Here is a 22,358-nt window from a genome sequence, read left to right on the forward strand (position 1 = left end):
GGGGTGGTGGGTGGGGGTAGCTTGAAGGTTCCAAGAAGAAAATATGTGAGAGTTCCGGCGGGAGATAGGGATTGGCCGGTTGTGTCTAGCAAAGAGAGCCTAGGCCTTGGAAGCAACGTCAAAGGAGATAGCTTTTCAAATCTTTATCCAGGGATCGGGATTTGGCAGTCCATCTACCAATGTTGCGCTCCATCCAGAAGTGGTTAATGGTAACACAAAAGGTCAATTTACCAATAGTATCACAAATGGTCAATCCCGAAAATGACATGTCAACCCAAATACATTCTCTATCAAAAGGAAGAATGTGCCTTCTAGCAGACCAACATTTGGAAAGGGCGGTTTTCCAAACTTGGTAGGAAAGGGGACAGGAGAAGAAGAGATGGAGGGTATCCTATATGCCTGAGGGACATAGGCAGCAGGAAGGATTAGCGAGGATGTTACGGTGGATGAGGAAGGATTGGGTTAGGAGACAACTGGATAGGCAGCGCCAAAGAGTGAAACTATGGCGGGGGATATGACCTTTAAACTAGACCAGTTTGTGCCAGGGAACCGACCGAGATGGGGAACGGATAAAAGACCAAGCAGAGGCAGAAGAGAATAACCCATTAGAAGAGGGAAGCCAAATATAATGGTCTTCTCTGCCTCTATGCTTAGGGGGGGAGAGGGGTGAAGGAGGACCAGAGATCCAGCAAAGGAGGGGGGAAGGAGGAGGCAACCAGCCCCAAGGAGAAAGAATTGAGGAGACCATAGCCTTTACATGAAGGCCGGAGGAGTATATGACTCTGGGAGAAACTAGAAGGGCAAGAATGCCAGAGGGGTGCCAAGGGTCCTTCCATAGATAAGTAGATTGACCATTCCCAATGGAATAGGAAATAGCATTGAGGGCCAAGGTTCTATGCTGAAGGATCTTTCTCCAAATCCAAGAGGCATCAGGATTGGAAGGGGCAGTCCAAAGAGAGTTTTGCTTGAGTAATCCAGAATGAATCCAGTCAACCCAAATGCTTTTCTGTTTGGAGGCAATCTTCTAGATGAGTTTGAGGACACCCACAAATTTGATAAATCTTATCATAGTAGAACATTGCTAAAAGCCAAAAGTCCGGTAAAATAATCCTTTGTTTTGATATCAATAAAATTATTTCCATTTAGGTGATTTAATAGCATTCCTAAACTTTAAAATAAGTTTGACCGAAACAAAACTTTGTCATAACTCAGATTTAAGTAATCTTAGACTTGTTAGAAAGCTAGTTTTGTGTTATACCTAATACAAAAAGTCTCATCTAAAAATAAAATCATTTGACCAATAAAACTTAATAGGAAAAGGTTGGGTATGCTGCTAGCATACGATGCGTCTACCGCTCTCTTCCCCTTTTTGAAATGACCCCTATGTCCTTCTTGAATGATACTCCATCATGTGCCCTCATTAGCGTTGTCCGCTAGCTTACTGTACCCCAATAGCATACCTATCCCTCTCCCAAACTTATTATAAAAAAAGATCATTTCTCTATATGTCAATAAGTAATGTTGATTTTTGATGACTTGATGTGAGCGACCATAGTTGTCACGGCGCCAAGGCGAATCAAGGCGGTGGAGGGTTGTCTAAGCGCTTAGGCGAGAAGGCGTCCGCCTTAAGGCGAACAAGTGTTATATTTTATTTTCCTTATTTTCTAACATTATTTAGTAAATTATATATACCTTGTATCATAAAAAATCAAGATTAAGCCACATCAAGTCATTAAAAATCAACATTTAGCCACATCAAATCATAAAAAATTAACATTAAGTCACATTAAGTAATAAAAAATCAACATTTAGAGAAATGCTCTTATTCTATAATAAGTTTGACTGGTCAAATGATTTTATTTTTACATGAGACTTTTTGTATTAGTTATAACATAAAACCAACTTTCTAACAAGTCTAAGATTACTTAAATCTGAGTTACAATAACAAAGTTATGCTTCAGTCAAACTTATTTTTAAGTGCGCGAATACTGTTAAAATCTCCTGAATGAAAACAATTTTATGAATATCAAAACAAAATATTATTTTACCAGATTTTTGGTTTTTAGCAATGTTTTAACATGATAGAATTTATAAAATTTTCATAATTGAGAAAAACCCCAGCATTTAAAAGTTGAAAATCGTCCCTATAACAAAAATCCAATTTTTGTTCTTGGACTGGGGGGTTGACTTTTTATCCTTTTGAAATTTGATTTCTAAACTATTTTTATTGGATTCAAATAGGGGGTATTTGCTTATTTATGAATAATATCTTAAGTAAATGAAACATTTACTTGAATGATATTTGGCATAAATAAGTGCCAAAACACAAGGCGACATGCAGTGCAACAAGGCAGCCACTGTTGCCTAGGCCCCAGGCAAACCGCTTGGACACTTAGTCGTTGCCTAGGCGACGCCTTGACAACTATGTGAGTGACTATTGATTTTTATGACTTGATGTTGCTTAATGTTGATTGGTTTTTTATGTCATAAGGTATATATTATAACATACAAAATAACTTTAGAAAATAGGGAAAATAAAAAATAACACCGCCAAATCGATTACCCCCAGCCCACCGCCTTAGGTCACCATGACGCCATGACAACTATACGTGATGGATCTACTAGTACACGTGGTGGTCGTAAAGGTGGGGCTACAACTCATGCTTACTATGACAGAGACTGATCCTCGAGGACCCTCACATGCTGATCCAGCTCCTTCTCTAGTGATGATATTACAGTGCTCCGCCGGTTCATGTCTCAGCTTGATAGTCCATCTACCTCACAGGATGCCTCAGCTCCCGCTATGCATGTCACCTCATCTGCACCTTCCATAGCTCCGTTATGGGGTTATTGACTTTAGGGCCACTAACCACATGACTGGTACGTCTCATTATTATAATCCTTACTCCATTTGTTTGAGTAAGGATAAGATTTGGGTGGCCGATGGTACCCTTTCCTCTGTTTCCAGCAAAGGCAATATTCCCATTACTTCTTTTATTTCACTTAACTCAGTTCTCCATGTCCCTAATCTTACCTTGATCCTTTTGTTTGTGAGTACTTTAACTAAATCGTTGAATTGTTGTATCACTTTTTTTCCCTTCCCACTGTCTTTTTCAGGATTTGGTAACGAAGAGGATTATTAACAATGGACGTGAGGAGAGCGGACTCTATCTCCTTGCGCCACAATTATCTGTTTTTACTACACCACAGTCCTATGCATGTGGTCGTAGTAGTAGTTTTATGGATTCTGTGATGCATTGGCATCAACGTTTGGGACATCCCTCTTTTCTTGTTATAAGAAAACAGTTACCTCATTTATTTATGTCTGTTTCTTCTTCTCATGTATTTTATTGTGAACCATATGTACTTTTGCAAAACATTGTCGTTCTTCTTATCCTTATCATAGTAGTAAATTTGTTGTTCCCTTTCACATTATGCATACTGATGTATGGGGACCTTGTCCTAATACCTCTTTATTTGGCCATCGTTACTTTTTTTCATTTGTTCATTATTTCTCTCATTGCACTTGGACCGTTCTTATGAAAGAAAAAAGTGAGGTTTATGATGACTTCAAAAACTTTTATAAAATGGTCCACACCCAGTTTGAAACCAGGATCAAAATTGTCCAGTATGATAAAGGGGGAGAGTACATGTATGGCAAGGTTCAAGGTATCAGGTTTCGACCCTTGGGGAAACCGAAATTTCGGTTAAAACTTGGGAAATTTTGAGAAAACCAGGGAATTTTTCCCGGTTTAGTGGAAACTTAGGTTTCGACCCTCAAAAAGTGTTTTTTTCCCCTGATTTTTTGTGTACATCCTATTTTAGACATTTCTAACACATTCAAATCATTAATTTCATAAAAATATATATATATATATATATATAAAGTCATACTTGTGTGGTGAACCAAAGGTTCAATAATCATTGAGCTAAGTTGTTGACTGAAATATGTTGTAGGTAAATGCATTTCTAAAAACAGGAAAAAAAAAAAGCATTAACATGCAAAAAAAAATTTAGCCACCGTGAATGCGTAGATCGGGTCCTCCTAAGTAACATATAAAAAATTTACATAATTCTACTCTATTTACAAGTATATTCTATAGAAAAAAAATGATTTTTGGGGAAGTTAGGACTTACCTTTTTTGTCCAAGCTGTCTTTTTTATGTAAATGAAGCAAAAATCACCCTTAAATTCAACTTTGTTGGGTAAAAAATGGAGATCTCCACTGTTTCCCCAAGTGTCCCACTCCTAGGAGAAAAAACTAAGAGAGGGTCGAATTTTACTAAAGAAGGCTTGGGTTTCTTTTCAAAGTAATTTATATAGGACCTGGTTCCACCCAAAGGGTCAAACCAGTTGGTTTGGTCGAAATTTCCCATGTTTCGATCAAAACATGGGAAATTTCATTGAAACATGTCGAAACATGGTCAAAATGAAATCTGTGACTTTTAAAAGTCACACGATATCGTTTCGACCGAGTTCTCGATCCATGATGTATGGTGGTCTACAGGATTTTTGCACTGACAATGGTATTATCCATCAGCTCGCATGTGTTGACAGCCCCCAACAGAATGGGGTAGCCGAGAGGAAAAATCGTCATTTGTTAGAAGTTGGTAGAAACGTTCTATTTGGTATGCATGTTCTCAATATTTTTTGTCTGAAGAGCTGTCCTTACTGCTGCATTTCTCATCAATCTCATGCCTACCAAAATCCTTGGGTCCCAAAACCCTATTGCATTCTTATCCCCTTAGTCTTTTGCTTTTTCCCTTCCCGAGTGTCTAGTTGTATTTGTTATGTGCATGTTAACAAATCCTCTCGCACCAAATTTAATCCCAAGGCCCTCAAATGCCTCTTCCTTAGGTATTCTTCTACTACCAAAGGCTACAAGTGTTATCACCCTTCCTCTCGTAGGCGATTTCTTTCCAAAGATGTCACCTTCCTTGAGTCTGTGCCTTTCTTTGCTCCTCATCAGCATCCTCTTAAGGGGGAAAATGGGAATAAAAGTGAAAAGGCTACTGACGCTATTCCATTTCTTACTCCTTCCTCTTTTGATATTGGGAAACATAAAAAGGTGGATGATGTTGACACTGTGAAGACTGGTGGGCCTTATACAGAGAAGGCACTAGTTATTGTATACACAAGAAGGACAAAGAAGACTTGCCAAAAGTCCTCTTTGGATCCATATCCTAAGTTCCATCCTCCTTAATCAGGTAACATTTCTTCTCCTTCTGAGTTAGACCTCCCTATTGCTGTTCAAAAGGGAAAAATAGCTTGTACTAATCCTATAGCCCAGTTTGTTTTCTATGATGCTCTCTCTCCTACAGGTATTGCCTTTATTGCTGCTCTTTTTTCTATTTCCATTCCTAAAGCTATTATTAAGGCTATGACAGAACCCAAATGGAAGCAAGCCATGTCTGAGGATATAATGGCCTTTGAGAAGAACGGCACTTGGAAACTGGTTGATCTCCCCGAGGGAAGAGTTCCAGTTGGATGTAGGTGGGTCTATACAATCAAGTACCGATCAGAAGGTGTTATTGAGAGGTACAATGGAAGATTGGTGGCTAAAGGATACAGTCAGGTCTATGGAATTGATTACCAGGAGACCTTTGCTTCTGTGGCCAAATATAACTCGATAAGAGTTCTTTTATCTATGGCAGCAAACAAAAATTGGCCCTTATATCAGTTAGATGTAAAGAATGCCTTCCTCCATGGTTATTTAGAGGAAGAAGTGTATATGCACCCCCTCTTGGCTTGAAATTTCAAGCAGCTGATCGTAAGGTGTGTGTTTGAGATTTTAAATGTAACCGCAAGCGTACGGATCAGTGTAGCTACGGATCGAACACAGGGAGAGCAACCACTTTATTTTTTTACTTCTTTTAATAATGCAAAAGTGAACCGATTAATGGTTGTGATCTAATTCTAATTACCGTCCTAAACATATGTATCTAAAATAGCGTCCTTACCATTCGTCATCTAAGAATTTAAAGACGCAAGCCATGCAATTAAAATTAAATAAATAAATAACTGAAAATAAAGAACCCACACAATTTAAAAAAAAATTAAGGGAATAAAGGCTGAAATAAAAATAAAGTAAAAGAAAAGGGAGAAAGCTAGAGAGAGACTCATAAGTAGGTTTCTCTACTTAGCCCGAGGGATGCATCATAATATGAGCTTCCCTACTTGACCAGAGAGTCACTCTTACAAGGGTTACTCTACTTGGCTTTAGGGAAAGGGAGACAATTAAAATAAAACAATAAATTGATGGTTCTATGGCTAGGAGGGGCAAAACCAACACATACACTAGCCATGAACCTTGGGGGAAAGGGATAGCAATAATGTAACGACTGAAATTAAAATCCTAAATTAAAAAAGAAAGGGTAGTCAGAAGAGAGAATGAGAGGGTGGAGAGAAGACTATTGAGGGAACCTACTTATTTGAACTTCAACCCTTGAACTGAAAACTTGATCGATTTGAGATACTTCCAATACTAAAAACCAGAGCTGGAATAAACAAAATCTGAAATTTCTAGTACTAGAGAAAACAAATCTAAAGAAAAAAAAAATGGAACTTGAAAGACATGCTTCATAGCTTGTTCTTGTCACCTAGAACTAAGCCTAGAACTAGAACTTGAAAATTACAACTTCAATTGCTTAAACAATAAAAATAAAAAAACTTAATCAAAAACAAAAGTACTTGCATTAATTGAATAAAAAGAACTTACAAAAGTGTTTAAAGCATAAACCTAGAACTAGAGCTAGAGAAAGAGAAAACTAGAGAAAGAGATAGAGCAACTAAAAAGAGAAAACTAGAGAAGGAGATAGAGCAACTAAAAACCTAGAAGAAGAATGAAGTGTCTCCCCTCCTCTTACATGAGTTGTATTTATAGGGAATGGGGAGATAGGGTAACAAATTTCTCTTTCTTAAAAGGGAGAAACCCACAATTGGTAGTGAAATCTTTTGAGACCAAAAGTGCTAAGGTGGAGGAAAGAGAAGAGAGAAATAAACTTTGAGAAATTTCCTATAATTTTTTGTTTTTCTTATTTTCTTTCTTTTTTTTTTTTAATTTATTTCTCTTCTTTTTCTCCCTCCAAGGGACGATTTTCCTTCTTGCTTTGTGTGATTTGGACAATCTTTTGGTGATGATGTGGAGGAGAGAGAAGATTTAGACAAGATTTATTTCTCCCTTTTTTTTTTTCTTTCCTTTTTTTTTTCTTCTCTTCTTCTGCAGGAATGCTTCCACGATTTTCCTTGCTTCTAATTTGATGTGAAAATCCCCTCCATGCCCTTAGTGCTTTAAGTGAGTGAAAAGTAGGAAATCTTCAACAAAATTCTCCAAAAAAAGACAACCATGAGATTCGAACTTGAGACCTCCTGGTGAGAAAGGGAATTTTGCACACCATAGCTCACCAACTACACTAGATAGTTGTTGGAGAGATATGACGTCCGATAATGCTTAAAGCCTTTAAAATACAAAACCTGCAAAAAGAGAGTAAAACCCAAGGTAGCTCCATTCCAAATATATAAAATGCATGTTTTATTACCCTAGATTTCACACATAAATGTGCTCATCAGAATTCCCCCACACTTAGACTTTGCTAGCCCTCGAGCAAAACAAAAAGAAAAAGAATAAAAATAAAAATCCTAACTCACTTTCGTAGGAATCACTGTTGCACTTAGCATGTGCAACAAGCCTTTAAACCCCTAGGTCACCCCTAGTGGATGAGTTGTGTCTCGTGGGATGTTTGTAGTGAATATACACCCAAAATTCAGAATAAACAAATCCCAAGCCAAGGTAAGGGCCATACCGATCCGGAGCAAAGATAATTTCTCTTACAAGGGACCCCCACACTTGAACTTTTATTACCCTTTGTCAATTCCAGGCACTAGTATATTTCTTAATTTGGAACTCACCTCGTCTCTTCCAAAACATCCTTATCTTAAGGTAAAACCACTTGTGAAGAAATAGGGAACCAATAACTAAGGCGTTGGACTAAGCATTAATGACATTTGCACATTTTTTTCTCCTTTTTTTTTTCGCTTAATAAACTCTATTCTACTCTACTACTTTTGGCCTGAATGACATGGTGGAGCAAACACTAGACACCCAAGTTACTATGTAGCTTCGCTTTTTGCATATGCCCACAAAGACAATGATGCTACAGTTCCTTCGGAAGTTTCCTCCCAAGGAACTTCGATCAAGACACCACGCTTCCTGAGGCGCAATGCCCTTTCTAGTTCGAAGGGAATCAACTCTTATTCTTCTTTATACCACATTTCACATTTCATTTAAAATTGTGCATTTTTCAACTCATGCCAAATTAAAAAGAATGTCTCAACTCCAAATCAAAAGTACAAAGAACCCACAGACTTACATATGGTCTAACACCATAAAATAGGGGTCTCTTATTTTTCAGAAGAAAGTCTCATCTTAAGACACAGGCTTGTTTCTTTCTTCTCAACAGGGTTTTTATACGTTCAAAATGGGTACCTTAGTCAAAACTTTTATTTTCATACATCAAGCAACCGAATGGTATAATCATTAGCCAAAAGCCAAAGTAGGACTTCATCCTTTAGCAAGCTCAAAAAAACAAAAACAAATAAAACAAAGTGGAAAAAGCAGAAACTGGTTTCCCTCCCCCACACTTAAGTCATGCAACGTCCTCAATGCATGGAAAGAATTAAAAACGAAGACAATGTAAGGGAGTCATACCTGATTAAAAGTTAATCATCAGTGTAAAGAGGTTCATGGAGATCCATAACCTCTTCACTACCAGTATTAGGAAACTCAAGGAATGGTTTCAAACGTTGACCATTAACCTTCGAAATTACCCCTGTTCCTGGATTCAAAATCTCCACAGGCCCATGGGGATATACATTATGGACAATAAACGAGCCATCCCATCGGAATCTAAGCTTACCAGGAAAAAAATGCAATCGAGAGTTGTACAATAAGACTTTATCACCAATTGCAAAAGATTTAAGCAGAATGTGCTTATCATGGAAAGCTTTGGTCTTTTCCTTGTAAATCCTAGAACTTTCATAGGTTTTATTCCTAAGTTCCTCCAACTCAGATAGTTGGAGCCTACGATGAATTCCTGCATCAGACAAATCAAAGTTGAGCTTCTTGATGGCCCAAAAGGCCTTATGCTCCAACTCAACTGGTAAGTGAAGTTTTCCCATACACCAAATGGTAGGGACACTGACCAAAATCGGTCTTGAATGCAGTCCGATGGCCCACAAGGCATCAATGAGCCTAAGGGACCAATCCTTACGGTTGGGATTAACAATTTTCTCCAAGATTTGTTTGATTTGCCTATTAGACACTGCCACTTAGCCACTAGTTTGGGGGTGATAAGGGGTAGATAACTTATGGGTGATCCCATACTTTTTCATTAAGGCCTCAAAGGCCGATTACAAAAATGAGTACCCCCCCCTATCACTAATTATTGCACGTGGTGCACCAAAGCGAGAAAAAATGTTCTCTTTGAGAAACTGGACCACCACTTTGTGGTCATTAGATTTACAAGGTATGGCCTTTATCCATTTAGAAACATAATCAACGGCCAAAAGTATGTACAAATTCCCAAAGGAATTAGGGAATGGTCCCATAAAATCGATGCCCCATACATCAAAGAACTCAACTACCAAAATAGGGTTAAGGGGCATCATGTTCCTCTTATTGATATAGCTAAAAGACTGGTAGGCGGGACAAGCCTTACAAAAATCAAAAACATCTCTAAAAAGAGTGGGCCAATAAAATCCGCATTGGAGAACCTTTGCGGCAATCTTCTTAGGTCCAAAGTGTCCACCACATGCATGATCATGACAAAAAGAGAGAATAGAATGTTGCCCATGATCAGGAACACATCGTCGGATAATCTGATCCAGACATATCTTAAACAAATAAGGATCATCCCAGAAAAAGTGCTTAACTTGGGAATGAAACCTATACTTATCTTGGGTGGACCAGTGATTCGGAGTCACACTTGAAACTAAGAAGTTGACAATGTCAGCAAACCATGGTTCACTGGACACTACAAATAACTGTTCATCTGGAAAGTTCTCGTTGATTGGAGAATCGACAGTCAAGGAATTTGAAAGCCGGGATAAATGGTCTGCAACTAGGTTTTTAACTCCTTTTTTATCCCTAATTTCTAAATCAAACTCTTGCAAAAGTAAAACCCACCTAATAAGACGGGCTTTGGCATCCTTCTTTTGAACTAAGTATCTGAGAGCAGAATGATCAGTATACACCACCACATATGAACCAAGTAAGACCGAAACTTTTCTAATACAAACACAACCGCTAAAAATTCTTTTTCAGTGGTTGTATAATTGAGTTGTGCATCATTTAAGGTCCTACTAGCATAATAAATGACAGTGAGCAACTTATTAATCTTTTTGACCCAAAACCGCTTCTATGGTAAAATCCGAAGATCACACATCAGTTCAAAAGGTTCAGTCCAAACAGGTGGTTGAACAATGGGTGCATTGGTCAACTCCTTCTTAAGTTGTTTGAAGGATTCTAAGCATTCTTTAGAAAACTCAAAAGTTTGATCTTTAGCAAGTAATGAAGTGAGAGGTCGGGCTAACTGACTAAAGTTCTTAATAAACCTTCTGTAAAAGCCCGCATGCCCTAGAAAAGATCAGACGTCCTTAACAGATTGAGGAGATGGTAAATTATCAATTAAATCCACTTTGGCTCTATCTACCTTAATTCCCTCCTTGGATATTACATGGCCTAAAATAATACCAGATTTAACCATGAAATGGCATTTCTCCCAATTCAAAATCAAATTCTTAGATATGCACCTTTTCAAAACTAGAGAAAGATGATAAAGACATTCAGAATAGGAATTCCCATGAATTGAAGTCATCCATAAATACTTCTAAGAATTTTTCGACCATGTCAGAAAATATGCTCATCATGCATCGTTGAAACGTAGCAGGGGCATTGCAAAGCCCAAAGGGCATACGCCTGTAAGCAAATGTTCCATATGGGCATGTAAAAGTGGTCTTATGTTGGTCCTCTAAAGCAATTGGGATCTGGTTATAGCCAGAATATCCATCAAGAAAACAATAGTATTCATGTCCAGCTAACCTCTCTAACATCTGGTCAATGAATGGCAATGAGAAGTGGTCCTTCCAGGTTGCCACATTAAGTTTCCTAAAGTTTATGCACTCTCCAACCAGATTGGACACTGGTTGGAATTAGTTCATTATTGGCATTGGGAACTACAGTCACACCAGACTTTTTAAGCATTACGTGAATTGGGCTTACCTATTGGCTGTCAGAAATAGGATAAATTATTCCATGATCCAAGCACTTTAGGATCTCTTTCTTAATAGCTTCCATCATCATTGGGTTAGCTCTTCTTTGGGGTCCTGTGGATGGTTTGGAATCCTCCATAAGATGTATATGATGTTGCACAATAGAAGGGCTTATACCCTTGATATCAGCCATGGTCCACCTAGGGCTTCCTTATTATCTTTTAACACTTTAAGTAACTCTTCTTCCTGGTTAGAAGTCAAATTTGAAGAAATTATTACAGGAAGAGTCTAGTCAGGCCCTAGGAAAGCATACCTAAAATTAGATGGCAACTCCTTAAGATCTAGCTTAGGAGGCTCAACTATGGAAGGTTTGGGAATGGAGGTCCTAAGGGCTCCACAGGTGTGTGGAGACTCAAGACTTTAGAAAAGAAATTTTCACTATCATCATCCAACTCATCCATACACTCTTGGAATTCTGAATCAAAATTAATATCAAAGTTGATAATTAAATCATCAGAAAAATCCAGAAAATCCTCAATCATATTAATCTCTTCTTCCATATGTGGTTGCTTGCCTATCCTAAACATGTTAAACTCAACAGTTTGGTTACCAAAAGATAATCTTAGGAAACCATTCCGGCAGTTGATTAATGCATTACTGGTAGCCAAGAATGGTCTTCCTAGAATTATTGGGATCTCATCCTTGGTTGAGAAGGGCTTGGTATCTAACACAATGAAATCAACAGGGAAAATAAATTCCCCCACCTTTAGTAAGACATCCTCAACCATCCATTAAGGAATTTTAACAGACCTATCTGTTAACTGAAGAGTAGTTCTAGTGGCTTTCAATTCTCCCAATCCAAGTTGCTTGTACACATGGTAAGGTAAAAGATTCACACTTGCGCCAAGGTCAAGTAAGGCATGCTCAATGTAGGTGTTGCCTATGACATAAGACATGGTAGGGCTCCCTAGATCCTTATACTTGGCTGCTATAGGCTGAATAATTATGGAACTAATGTTACCTGCCAAGAACGCCTTTTTGGGGACACTAGTGATACGTTTGTGAGTACACAAATCTTTCAGTACCTTTGCATAGGCGGGGATCTGGGATATGGCATCCAATAGAGGGATGTTCACTTCTACCTTTTTGAAGACTTCTAAAATTTTGTCCATGGAAGCAGTCTTCCTTTTGTTTACCAAGCGATTAGGAAATGGGACAGGATGAACATAAGGACTGTTAGGGACTTGCCCCTGTTCAGAAGAATCATTTTTTGTTTCCTCAACCAAATCATCTTTAGTTTCAGAAAAATCTTTAGGTTCATCAGACGAACCTGAAACAAGAGGCACACTTGTGTCCTCAACTGAAGGAGAGTTAATAGGAGTAATAGATGAAGAAGATTTAGGAAAGCTCTGTTAGTACTCTCTACCACTCCTAAGGCATAAACAACATAACATTAGTTAGAGGGCCCTTGTTGGGTCTGACCTTATACTATATTCAGTGGTGTATTAGTTGATGTTTGTGAACTAACAGGCTGATGATGCCTAGGGTTAGGCTCTGATTGACTGGGTAAAGTTCCTTTCTCCCTCTCACGCATAATTGAGACAACTTAAGTGAGTTCTCTCGTAAGATTTTGATGGCTTGTCATGAGGAGGGCCACATTTTTTTCCAAGTCACTTATTCTACTTGTCTCTCCAGTGTTGGTAAACCCAGGGGGTTGCTGATAAGAGGATAGGAGAGGGGCCCTAGGAAAACTAGCTTGAGGTCTTACATTTGACCTAGGAAAAGTATTTTGGGAAAAAGATTGTTGTGCAAAGGGAGGCCTTTGGAGTCCAGGTTGACCTTGGTTATGCAAATTGGAAGGCCCTGCTTGGTTGCCCTGCTTCCAAGAGAAATTTGGGTGATTTCTCCATCTTGGATTGTAGGTATTACTATATGGATTATTCTGGTATAAGGCATTAACACTATCATTAAAAGTGCCTCCAGAGGTGTTGGGGCATTCTTCAATGAGATGTCCAGGGGACTGGCACAAAGCACAAATCTTAACCAAATTGACTGATGATGGCTCTCTAGGAACAATAGCATCAATTCTCCTGATTAGGCTATCTAAATGGGCTTCCTTGGCTACTATCCCATCCACAAAATATCCTTTTCCTCCTATGGCTCTTTCACTCTCTTGGGTTGATTCCCACTCACGGGTTTTGTCAGCTAAGTCAAGTAAGAATTCTCATGCCTTTCCTTCATCTGTAAAGGATGTGAATCTCTCAGGGCACATAGACTCTATCATTTGTTTAATTGGGTAATCAATACCCTCATAAATTATTTGACATAAATGCCATAGGTCTAGGCCATGGTGAGGGCATTCTTGGAGTAGATCTTTGAAACTCTCCATAAGTTTGGAAAATGACTCACTAGGCTATTGCCTAAACTGAAGGATATCACTTTTAAGCTTATTGGTCTTATGAGTTGGGAAAAACTTCTTAAGGAAGACAACTGTGAACTGTTCCCATGAGGTTATGGAATTTATGGGTAACCCATACAACCACTTCTTAGCTTGATCTTTCAATGCAAAAGTGATAAACCTAAGCTTAACAGCATCATCAAAAAGCTGTTGGATCTTAATTAGAACACATACCTCTTTAAATTCCCTTAGAAATAGGTATGCATTCTCAGAGGTCAACCCATGGAAGTGGGGCAACATAGTGATGTATTGAGATTTGAGTTCAAAATTATTGCCCTGGGCTTGTGGTAGAACTATGTAGGAAGGTTGGGCTGTTCTAGCAGGGTAGAACCTGTCTTTCAAAGATTTAGGTGAAGGGTTTTGCTGTTGGTCTCCCATATTGAAGGGTTTTAAAGAGAGCAAACGTATAAGGTCACTACTTGTTGGATCTCTTCTTTCTAACCGATTCTTAGTATTACGTACCCACCTAACACTCATGCAACAGAAAACTACCCACAACTAGAGTAAGACAAGCACAAAAGAATGGATAGCAAAACTTTTTTTTTATGATTTTTTTGGCTTTATGGGAGCTTACCGGCAGGGATCTGGGGTTGCTCAGGTCAATTCCTGAGGTACTGCTATAGGGCAAAACCTGTCTTTATCATACTGTGAGGTATGGCGACCTCCACCGATACAACTATTATTGCAAGTTGTTCTTCTCAGGAATTCAATAAAAGAAAAAGAAAAACAAAACAAAGCACTCCGATTTACCAAAAGAAAGCGAAAAATAACATGGAACTGTCTCCCCGGCAACGGCGCAAAAAACTTGTTTGAGATTTTAAATGTAACCGCAAGCATACGGATCAGTGTAGCTACGGGTCGAACACAGGGAGAGCAGCCACTTTATTTTTTTACTTCTTTTAATAATGCGAAGTGAACCGATTAATGGTTGTGATCTAATTTAATTACCGTCCTAAACATATGTATCTAAAATAACGTCCTTACCATTCGTTATCTAAGAATTTAAAGACGCAAGCCACGCAATTAAAATTAAATATATAAATAAACAACCCACGCAATTTAAAACAAAAAAAAACAAAAAAAAAACAAAAAATAAATAAATAAATAAAGAAAAAAAATGCTGAAATAAAAATAAAGTAAAAGAAAAGGGAGAAAGCTAGAGAGAGACTCACAAGTAGGTTTCTCTACTTAGCCCGAGGGATGCATCATAATATGAGCTTCCCTACTTGACCAGAGAGTCACTCTTACAAGGGTTACTCTACTTGGCTTTAGGGAAAGGGAGACAATTAAAATAAAATCAATAAATTGATGGTTCTATGGCTAAGAGGGGCAAAGCCAACACATACATTAGCCATGAACCTTGGGGGAAAGGGATAGCAATAATGTAACGACTGAAATTAAAATCCTAAATTAAGAAAGAAAGGGTAGTCAGAAGAGGGAATGAGAGGGGGGAGAGAAGACTATTGAGGGAGCCTACTTACTTGAACTTCAACCCTTGAACTGAAAACTTGATCGATTTGAGATGCTACCAATACTAAAAACCAGATCTGGAATAAACCAAATCTGAAATTTCTAGTACTAGAGAAAACAAATCTAAAGAAAAAAAAATGGAACTTGAAAGACATGCTTCATAGCTTGTTCTTGTCACCTAGAACTAAGCCTAGAACTAGAACTTGAAAATTACAACTTCAATTGCTTAAACAATAAAAATAAAAAAACTGAATCAAAAACAAAAGTGCTTGCATTAAGTGAATAAAAAGAACTTACAAAAGTGTTTAAAGCATAAACCTAGAACTAGAGCTAGAGAAAGAGAAAACTAGAGAAAGAGATAGAGCAACTAAAAAAAAAACCTAGAAGAAGAATGAAGTGTCTCCCCTCCTCTTACATGAGTTGTATTTATAGGGAATGGGGAGGTAGGGTAACAAATTTCTCTTTCCTAAAAGGGAGAAACCCACAATTGGTAGTGAGATCTTTTGAGACCAAAAGTGCTAAGGTGGAGGAGAGAGAAGAGAGAAATAAATTTGGAGAAATTTCCTATAATTTTTTTGCTTATTTTCTTTCCTTTTTTTTTCTAATTTATTTCTCTTCTTTTTCTCCCTCCAAGGGACGATTTTCTTCTTGCTTTGTGTGATTTGGACAATCTTTTGGTGATGATGTGGAGGAGAGAGAAGATTTGGACAATCTTTATTTCTCCCTTTTTTTTTCTTTCCTTTTTTTTTTCTTCTCTTCTTGCGCAGGAACCCTTCCACGATTTTCCTTGCTTCTAATTTGATGTGAAAATCCCCTCCATGCCCTTAGTGCTTTAAGTGAGTGAAAAGTAGGAAATCTTCAACAAAATTCTCCAAAAAAAGACAATCATGAGATTCGAACTTGAGACCCCCTGGTGAGAAAGGGAATTTTGCACACCATAGCTCACCAACTACATTAGGTAGTTGTTGGAGAGATATAACGTCCGATAATGCTTAAAGCCTTTAAAATACAAAACCTGTAAAAAGAGAGTAAAACCCAAGGTAGCTCCATTCTAAATATATAAAATGCATGTTTTATTACCCTAGATTTCACACATAAATGTGCTCATCAGTGTGTCTCCTAAAGAAAGCTCTATATGGCCTCAAGCAATCACCAAAAGCTTGGTTTGAGAGGTTCAGGCAGGCCATGTTGAAGAATGGGTATTCCCAGAGTCAAGCAGATCATAGATTATTTACCCGGATTGGTAATGGTACAATCACAACGTTGATTGTCTATGTTGACGATATTGTGGTGAATGGAGATGACAATGAGGAGATAGCTAGGCTAAAAGCCTACTTGGCCAAACAATTTGAGATTAAAGACCTAGGACACCTGAAGTACTTCTTGGGGATTTAAGTGTTAAGGTCTAAGAATGGAATCAATATTTGCCAAAGGAAATTTGTGTTAGACCTATTGACGGAAATAGGGATGTTGGGGTCCAAACCGACAAGTACTCCGATTGAGCAGAATCACAAGTTATGAGAAGACTGTGGTTCTTTTCTTGTTGATGCAAGCAAATACCAAAGGCTAGTGGGAAGCTGATATATCTATCTCTGACTTGCCCTGATATCAGTTACGCAGTGGGAGTAGTGAGCCAATTTATGCATGCTCCCAAGAGTGAGCACTTGGAGGCTGTGTACCACATCCTCAGATACTTGAAGTCCTCTCCAGGATAAGGACTCTTATATGCCCAAAACAATCACTTGAGGATAGAAGGTTATTCTAATGCTGATTAGGTCGGATCCATCTTTGATAGACGATCTACTTTTGGCTATTGCACATTTGTGGGTGGTAAGTTGGTTACATGGCGGAGCAAAAAACATCCTATTGTAGCTAGGTCTAATGCAGAGGCAGAGCCCAAGGCAATGGCTCATGGAGTTTGTCAACTCATTTGGTTGAGACGGCTAGTTCTTGAGTTGGGATATGATACTAACGGACCTATGCGTCTTTACTGTGATAATAAAGCAGCCATAAGCATTGCCCATAATCCAGTGCAACATGATAGAACAAAGCATATTCATCAAAGAAAAAATTGACACTGGCAACATTTGCATGCCCTTTATGAAGACAAGTGATCAGTTGGCAGACATCTTCACCAAAGGACTCATTCCTCACCAGTTTAGCTCCCTCTTATGAATGTTGGGAATGTATGACATTTATTCTCCAGCTTGAGGGAGAGTGTTGGAATATATGTAATAGGGGTACCTTAGGAACTATCTTATGTTAAGTTGTCCTATTTTGTGTTCTCTTTAATTTCTCTTTCACCTCCCTTAGGGAGGAATATGTGATTTCCTTAAGTATTAGTTGGAACTAACATAGGTGAGATGAGCTAAGAGCTCATTCACGTTTTGCCCTCATCTCTTTCTCCTCTGATCTTCTCTCCCTCTTCCCTCTACCTCTCTTCTCCCTTTCTCCTTGGTCTCTAATCTTACTCTTCTCAACTTCCAACTGAAAGTGGATGTGCATCGATGATAGACATCTCAAGAATTACTTTATGGCCACATTGCCATGACTCTAGTTAATTCTCATATGTGAAGTTGCAATTTAATGTAAAGACTTTAGATATGGTCAACTTCTTAGGTCAGATACTTGTTAACATATAGCCCTATAGGCAGTTACTGATCATTGCACCAAATATAGAAAATCATTTAGGCTTATATGCAAATCAAAAGCATTGTTGGCAGTGCTCATCATAGACACAAATTGTCAACTATGGAAAAAATAAAAATAAAAAGTGACCTTGTTTTGTCCATAAGAACAAACTGAGGCAGCATATGCAACGTTTAAGATCTCGATCTCACCCCTAGTCTTGCTAAACCAAAAAAAAAAATAACAAAGAGATCTCACCAAGATCTTGTATTTTTTTCCGGTCGACTTGGTTATTGGTCTTGGTGGCCAAATGGTCTTCGTAGCCCCTGAAACTTTCCATTTACCCTATTTTTAGGCGTTCTAAAATCTAAACATAGGAAACGTCAGTTTTTTAGAAATCAAACCCGAAATGGTTCTCTAGCTTCGTACCCTATGTAAGTAGTCTTCGGACCCTTCATCCTAGGCTATCCCACAAGAAAAACAAACTATTGACCACGTTTCTATGTAAAAAATGTTTTTGAAAAGTTTTTTTTACCTAAAACAGTTCTTGAGAAGAAAAATATTTCCAAAGGTTGATGATGAAGTGATAATCTCCAATCTACCAGTGCTGAAGTAGTTAATCTACATTGTAGAGGAGAAATTTGGCACGAAAAACCAACACAAGCTCACTTTTTCTTCACAGTAGGGCGAAATAGGCGAGAGATGTCAAGTTATGTCGAGTTGGGTTGAGTTGAGGACTTGAGGGTCCAAATTATGTATATACCAAGGGTTTTAAGTATTGGTACGCATCGTACCATATCAGCCGATACGTATCGGTATCGGCCCTTATCAGTACGATACTACCGATATGGTACATGGAAAAAATTAAATCATTTTGTATCAATATGTATCATACAATACATACTGATACACTCCGATACGCACCAATACATACCAATGCATAGTGAAACATACTTTTCACCTTATTTTAGAGCAAAATACGACTTTTGGAGATGTGTTTTTGTTCCTTCTTTGCTGCTAGCCATTTTTGTTTCCAACAAAAGTGAAAATGAAGTTAGGATCATAGTTGTTAAGGTAGTTTGGCTTTATTGTACTGCATTGCATTGCATTGCATTTGCATTGCATTGCATGTTGCCTTATATTTGGATATTTATTAATGCCAAATATCATTTAAGTAAATGTTTTATAACATTTACTTAAATATTATTTATAAATAAGCAAATACCCCCTACTTGAATCCAATAAAAATAGTTTAAAAATAAGATTCCAAAAGGATATAAAAAAAATCAACCCCCCGTCCAAGAACAAAAACTGGATTTTTTATCGTAGGCACGATTTTTCTCAATTCTGAAAATTTCATAAAATGTTTTTCTATTTATAGATAAAAATATCATTACCAAAAGGAAGAAAAGAATATACAGGGGGGGAAGAAGGGCAAAGCCCAGCAAAAAGGAGTGGGCATTGGGCTATCACATCAGAACCCCAAAAGAGGAGGGGGGACAGATCAAGGGGGAAATGATGGTGGAGGGGAGACCCTAGGAAGCAACAATAAGCTTGTTCCTTGGGGTGTCTCTAACATACCAGTGGGAAAGGCAACCGAGCTTAGAGCTAACAGCAAAGAAGATTGCTTCCCAAATCTTATCATAAGAGCGAGAGTTGAAGTCCATTAACGAAGATTTCACTCCTTCCAAAGGTGGTTAATTATATCGTAAAATGCGAGCTTTTCGGCAATGTCACAAATGGAGGATTCGCCAAACATCATGTCGACCCAGATCCATTCTAGGCTCAAGGGGAGAGGGCATCTGCTAGAGGGCCAGTAAGATCTAAGAACCTTTTTCCAAATAAAGAGGAAAATGGGCAAGAGAAAAAAAAGGTGGTCAGTCTTTAGTGCCATTTCAGCAGAGGCAACAGGAGGGGGAGACTGGAATGATCCTGGAGATAAGGTCTGAGTGGGGAGATAGTTAGAAATTGTGCGCTAGGTAGTAAAGCTATAATAAGGGATGTGGCCTTTGAACCAGATGATATTGAGCCAAGGGACGGTAGGGAAACTAGTACAAGAATGGTTCCAAGCATGGGCAGTAGTAAAAATCCCCAAGGGGGAGGGGAGCCAACAGATCTTGTCATGTCTCTCGTGGTGACCCAATGGGGTGGGAGGAAGGAAGGACCAAAGATCAAAGGGAGGGGAGTCCAAGAGCCAAAGGAAAGGATGGAGTCAACAGTGGCAAATCTAGGGATACCAGAAGCATAAATAATTCTGGGATAGATCAAATAGTAGAAGATGCCAGAGGGATGCCAAGGTTCAAGCCAACGGGAGGTTGAGGATCCATTGCCTATGGAGTAGGAAATAGCAGAGAGGGCCAGAGGTCTAAAATTAAGAATACAATGCGAAATCCAAGAAGAATCAAGGGAGGGGAGGCTGTACAAAGGGAGTCTTGCTTGAGCAGGTAGGAATAAACCCAGGAAACCCAGATGCTCTTATGTTTGGTAATGATCATCCAAATGAGCTACAGGATAGAAGTAGAGATGACATCAGAGGTTTCATGGAGGCCAAGGCCGCCCTCTAATTTGGAAAGGCAGACTTTGTCCCAACAGACAGGCCTGAGGAAGCAGGAGGAATCCACACCTTTCCAGAGGAAGGAAGAGAGGAGGGTGTTGATGGATTTGGAGGTGGAAGAGGGAAGGGAGAAGACACTAGACCAGTAAAGATATAATGATTGGAGGACTGATATGATGAGAACCAGACGGCCGACATATGATAGGAGTTTCCCTTTCCAAAGCTGGGGCCTTTTCTTGATTTAATCAAGAAAAGGGGAGTAATGATGGGCGAAGAGCCTGAAGGAAATGAGAGGCAGACCCAGTACTTGACCAACAGGGAACCCATAAAGAAAACAGTAAGCTGGAGGAGCCTAGCTTAACCAGAATGGGAGACACCAGAAATGAAGAGTTTATATTTGAGGTGGTTAATCCAGAGACCCAAAAGGGATTCAAAGAGGCGAAGAGAGGACATGTTAGTGGAGATAGAAGAGTGGTCAGCCTTGGAGAAGATCATGAGATCCTCCGCAAAGACGAGGTGGGTAAGCATAAGGGATTTGCATTTGGGAATAAGGGAGATGAGATGGAGGTCAGTGGAGGATTGGATGGATTTGGAGAGAACCTCAAAATCTAGGGAGAAGAGAAAAGGCAAAAGGGGGCATTCTTGTCTAATACCAATAGAGGAAGAGAAGTAGCTGCTAGACTCCCATTCATTAGCACAGAGAAGGAGGGGGAGGAAATGCAAGAGATGATCTAATTTACAAATCTAGGGGGAAGGACATCTGGGTGAGGACTGAGGAGACAAAGTCCAAATGAATGAAGTCGAAAGCTTTGTGGATGTCGACTTTGATAAGGCCAGCAGGAAAATGGGATTTCCTATCAAACCCACGGACAATCTCTGACAGAGGATGATGTTGTCAGCAATGCTTCTACCAGTAATAAAGGCCAATTGGTTTGCACGAACAAGAGAGTCAATGTCAAGCTGAATCCTATTGGCTATGATTTTGGCAATGAATTTGCAAAGAAGATTGCAAATGGAAATGGGATAAAAGTCAGGCATAGAGATGACGCCCTCTTTCTCAGGGACGAGACAAAGAAAGGTGTGATTAACACCATTGATCTGGGATGGTGAGAACAAAAAGCTTCTGATGGCATGGGTCAGGTCAAAGTGAATAATGTGCTAACAGGAGGAAAAGTACCCCATACTAAAACCATTAGGGCATGGGGCTTTGTTGAATTTATGGGAGAGAACAACCGAGAGGATCTCGTCATCAGATGGGATGGTGTGGAGCGAGGGAAATGGTGGTCAAGGATGAATTTGTTGAGAAGGCCCGAGGGAATAGGAGGGGAGGGGAGGGGAGGGGAGGGGAGGGGAGGGGAGGTGAGGGGAGGAGGGGTGGAAGTGGGAAGAGAAGTAGGAGGCTTCATCTTTAATATCTTCAGGATTCAAAAGGGTGGATCCATTCAGGGAGACTAGCTTAGAGATAAAAATTGAGTCTTGGCTTTGAGGGAGCGGTGGAAATAGGCTAAGTTGGAGTCACCTAGCTTGAGCCATTTGATCCTGGATTTCTGGCCGAGAAAGCTTTCTTCCTAAGCAAGAACGGCAATGAGCTCAATAGATACTACCCTCTCTTCCACAGTAAGGGAAGGACTGATGGGTTAGTTCGAAGACTAGCTTGGGCAAGGCTCAGCTTTTCCTTGCAACGGGAAACATTTAAGTTAATGTTCTCAAAGGAAAGAGTTCTATCTTTTGAGAACTCCTTTGATATTTCTCAGCTTCTTGGCAAAAACAAAGAGGAGAGATGCAAAGGATTGGGCCGGGATGTTCCAAGTTTCTTCGACAACGGGGAGGAAATCCTGATGGAGAGCCCACATGTCAAAGAACTTGAAGGGTTTAGGGCCAAAGGAAATATGGGGTTGGATATGGAGAGAGATGAGGGAGTGGTCAAAAATATTCAGGAGATCAAAGCAATCATGAGAGGAAGAGAAGTAATCGACCCAA

General features: G+C 39.1%; 1 protein-coding gene and 1 non-coding gene across 3 annotated transcripts in view; one reads left to right on the forward strand and one right to left on the reverse strand.

The window, feature by feature from the left end:
* Nucleotides 1-22,358, reverse strand: part of LOC122062479 (hydroxyacylglutathione hydrolase 2, mitochondrial-like) — a 128,399-nt gene that overhangs the window by 23,020 nt on the left and 83,021 nt on the right. The window lies entirely within an intron of this gene.
* On the forward strand, nt 13,611-13,717 carry LOC122062481. Its single transcript, XR_006134986.1, has one exon. It is a non-coding gene; the product is annotated as a small nucleolar RNA R71 (small nucleolar RNA).

Source organism: Macadamia integrifolia, unplaced genomic scaffold, assembly GCF_013358625.1.
Source record: "Macadamia integrifolia cultivar HAES 741 unplaced genomic scaffold, SCU_Mint_v3 scaffold1047, whole genome shotgun sequence".
In the NCBI taxonomy this organism is placed as follows: Eukaryota; Viridiplantae; Streptophyta; class Magnoliopsida; order Proteales; family Proteaceae; genus Macadamia; species Macadamia integrifolia.